The following is a 4,160-nucleotide window of genomic DNA, read 5'->3' as shown; positions in this document are numbered from 1 at the left end:
TTGTACTACTTATCGGGGGAATCTGGAAATGGAAACCGGATGGTGGTTGCCGGAGCAGCGGGGGTGGGGTGGGGGATGGGGAGTTTCAATTTCGCAAGATGAGAAAGTCCTAGAGATTGATTGCGTGATGATGGGAATCTACTTCACACTGCTGCGCTGTACCCTCAGAGATGGCTAAGATGGTTCCGCTTATGGTTGGAATCTCTTACCACAATTAAATTAGCAAGAGAGACAGGAAGGGAGGCACTCCTGCCACCGGCACCTGTGCAGGCGGGAAGGTCCCCGGCATCCCACCTTGGCCTGCGAACCACCTCCTTGTGCCTCCTCTCCCCCTGCCACCCCGTGACTCGCCTGACTTAGGCTGCCCCTTCCAGCTGTCCTGCAGTCGGAAATAAATTAGCGAGGAGATAAAGAGGAAAATCAAAGTGGGGAGAGCAGGTTTCCGACTCCACAGCTGTCAGCCCGCATCTCCAGTTCAGTCCTGCTGGGCTCCACATGGGTCGCCTCTGGCTGCCTCTGGATCCCTTCACGGACAAGTGAAGACAGCGATGCATCGCCACTGCTGTGGCCACACCCACTGCCTGCTGCAGGCTCTGCCTCTACTTCCCCATAGGGCCCGGGCCCTCCCTCCCGGGGCACTGATTTTCTCCTTCAGCCCAGCCTGGTCCTGGGTCCTTGAAACCCGTGCTTGCCCTTCTGGTTTCACCTCCACGGGAGCGCCAAGTTCCTCTCAGCTGCTGAATGCCCTCCATGGGCCTGGGCCTGAGCGTCCTTGGGGAGAGGGGGTTTCCAGCTGGCCTCCTGCGGTGACTTGGCCCCAGGAAGAGAGCACCTGCCTTTGTTCCTGACCACCCGAAGCCTAGGGCGTGAGGTCCAGAGATGAGAGGCTAGCACTCCACATCCTTGACCCTGGTCCTTGGCCATCAGAGAGCTGTAATGGCTCTGAAATCATCTTCCACTGGACACTTCCCCACCGAGCTCTCAGCTCCTCTCTGTCTCTCTGCCTCTGGGGCCAGGCAGATGAAAGCCACCCTCTCTCTGCTTCAGCCTGAGGGTGATAAAAGCTGGCCCCGGACTGTAAGGACACAGAGATGCCATCGGCCAGGCCTTGTGCTCACACTTCAGCCAGCAGCCCCGCAGACCACAGGACGGCGCAGCCCCGGCCCAAGGGGCGCGGATGGAGGCTCAGCTGGAGAGAGCGGGGGCACAGGGCCGCCTGGAGGAGAGCTCCACCGTGACCGCCCTCACGCCCGCTCCACCACTTAACCCTCCTGGGCTGCACTTTCTTCCTACCCCGAGACCCTGCCGGGTTCCAATGCGAGAATGCATGTAAAGTATCGGCTGGGGCAGGAGGTCGGCAACAGCGCTCGCCTCTCTGGGATGCGTGAGGAAGCCGCACACCTGTTGCATCCATTGTCTGCATTACTGGACACGGCCCGGCGCTGTCGCTAACCTGCTCGGGATGTGAGGCTGGGGAGGAATGACAATCAGCCTCTTACGGTGCCACGTTCCCGCTTCAGAGCCCATCTCAAATTCTTCATCATATTTGATCTATAAAAGAAAAAAAAAAACAAACCCGGAAAGTGCACAAGGAAGACACGATTAACCCTGTTTTATGAATGTAGATACCAAGACCCAGACACGGAAAGAACATATTCAAGGTCACATAGCTGATAAGTGGCAGAGCTAAGGTGGAAACGCAGATTTTTTTTTTTTTTTCTTTTTTTGAGTTTTGCTCTGGAAAGTTTGCCAAGACATCGCGCTGTTCCCGGGGATTGCGAAGGCAGACATTGCTCATAGGCACTGTGGCTGGGCACGGTGGCAGATGTGGCGCGTCACCCGCCGCCCCCCCCCGTGGCGTCTGTGGTCGGATGAACTAATTACCACGCTCCCTCGTACTCACAGAGCATTCCTTCCGGAGAGACCCTAAAGTGCTTCTGAGCTCCTCGTACATATTTATGTGCCTGCATGTGTGATAAAAATAAAACCACTTCACCCACCGCTGAAATGCAGCCACTCGTGGTGTGAAATACGGGGTTTACGGAACTGCCGCCGCGAGGAGCAGCGCCAGGGAGAGGCTGCGTCCTCGTGACTCTGCAAGGGGCAGCCGGATGAGGCAGGATGCAGCCAACTCGGTCGGTAAACACCAGGCCTGGGGTGGGCGCCACGAAGACCCCCGGCCTCTGGGTGCCTGGAACACAGACAGCTGGTTCTGGTGCTGCTGTCCTAAGCAGAGCATAGGGGCCTCAACATGCCCCCTTCCCACACTCCCAAACTCACACCCCGAGAGTGGTCTGTAGGCATCAAGTTGCTCCTGCCTCTGCTCCCCTAAACCCAGTGTTCTACCAAGTGCTACACCCTCGGCCCTTTTATTTCCAGACAAGGTCTTACTAAGTTCTCAGTTGCCCAGGCTGACCTCTAACTTGGAATCTTCCTGCCTCAGCCTCCCAGAGTACTGGAGTTAGAGGTCTGAGCCACCATGGCTGGCTGCTCCTTTTTCCTCTGAGGCAAGTGCTCAGAGGCTTTCATGGGCTGAGGGTTCTCAGAGCAGGACCAGCACCTTTGCTCTTGGTCCAATCAGAGCAGCCATGGGCAAGAACCGCACCATCCTGGACTTCACTTCCTGCCACTGTGAGCTGTCATCGGTACTTTGACTATTCTGATTGTGGAGTCTGCCCCTTGCTCTAGACTGAGGCTTCTACCTCCCTCCTCTCTCTCCCCGCTTTTTCCCACTGGACTCCCAACTCCCTGGGGGGAGCACAGAAGCTGTGGGATTCAAGAGAAGGCATCTGCCGCAGAACTCCTGACGGCTAAAGCTGAGGCTGGGAGCCTGGGAGCCGGAGCAGCAATCAGCCAGGTTGGGACTTGCGTGGGGCGGGGCGGGGCAAGGGGGAGAAACTGGAGCGGGGAGGGCATTTCCGGCATGGGGAACAGCATGAACAGGGCTCTGCAATGAGAAAGAGCTTCCTGAGCACCAGGACCGGGATGTGCGCAGAGCTTCAGCAGGGGCCAGGGCGGTGACGGCCTCTCGAGCCCACGTGGGGGCGCTGGCAGCAGCTGCTGGCAGCGGGGAGCAGGGGCGGAGTCCAGTCAGCTTGTCACGGTGATTGTGCACCAGTGCCTGTGCTAAACTATGCTTCCTGCGCGTGTTGAGGCCTGGGGCAGTGCCTGAGGTCCTCTGGGGGCCTGGGAGGTGCAAGCCTAGCGGCTGGGCAGGTGGGTGTGGCTTCTAACGGCAGGGAGGTCAGGTGAACGGCGAAGCTGGCAGCACTGATGCTGGCTCCAAGGGTCCTGACTGTGTCCCCAGCCGTGCCAGCTGAGTCTCCAGGGCACACAGCCCGTCCTCGGGCCTCTGTGTCGCGGGCCCCCAGGTGAGGGTCTGCTCCAGGGCGGAAACCCAGTGCACGCCAGAGGCCTTCGATGCCAGTGCGATGCTGTCAGGGCTCGGGGCCCATGAACGTGTGCCATTCTGGGGCTGGACCCTGTGGCCTGCTCCCAGCCAGGCTCCCTTAGCACCCCGTCTGAGGCAGGAAGGACTTTCCTTGTGCCCCCCACAGCCTCCTCCCGCCTGATTCACTAAGAGGCCAGCAGGGAAGCCAGGGAGGGGCGGAAGAGTCACGTGCCCAGGATTATTGTCATCATCGGTCGAGAGCGGGGGACTGGAGCAGGGAGGAGGAAGGGCACCTTGGCAGAGATGTAAAGGCTGCAAGCGTGGGGGCACAGGGACCCTTGGGGGCCTGGGCAGGAGCGGGTCAGCAGCGGGATCTGACGTCAGAGGCATCTGATCCCACGATGGATGTGCGTGTCCAGATCATTTCGCCGCGCACAGACCCTTAGAGCAATTTTCAGTCTTCCTCTGCGTCCCTCGGCAGCCCTGCCTTGCGTGGTCCACAGAGACCCCATCTAACGCGTGGCCTCTCCTCCCTGCCCACCCTGGCTCCAGTGCTCCCGACAGCAGCCTCTAGTACTTGTCTGTGAGGCTTGGCATGCGTAGCTCTGCCCTCCAGGTTTGTCTCTCCCTGGTGAACTCAGGTCCTTCCTAGAGTTAGGTCTCACGTTGTCCAGAGAGCCCAGCTCTCGAGCCTGAGCTCAGGGCCATAAGGAGAAGATCTGCTTTCTTAGTGGCACAGGGAGGGAGAGAAGGAGGAGAAGAGAAAGGA

This window comes from Chinchilla lanigera, unplaced genomic scaffold (genome assembly GCF_000276665.1).
Source record: "Chinchilla lanigera isolate Chin_1 unplaced genomic scaffold, ChiLan1.0 scaffold00126, whole genome shotgun sequence".
NCBI classification, from domain to species: domain Eukaryota; kingdom Metazoa; phylum Chordata; class Mammalia; order Rodentia; family Chinchillidae; genus Chinchilla; species Chinchilla lanigera.
Note: the sequence above shows the minus strand (reverse complement) of the source record.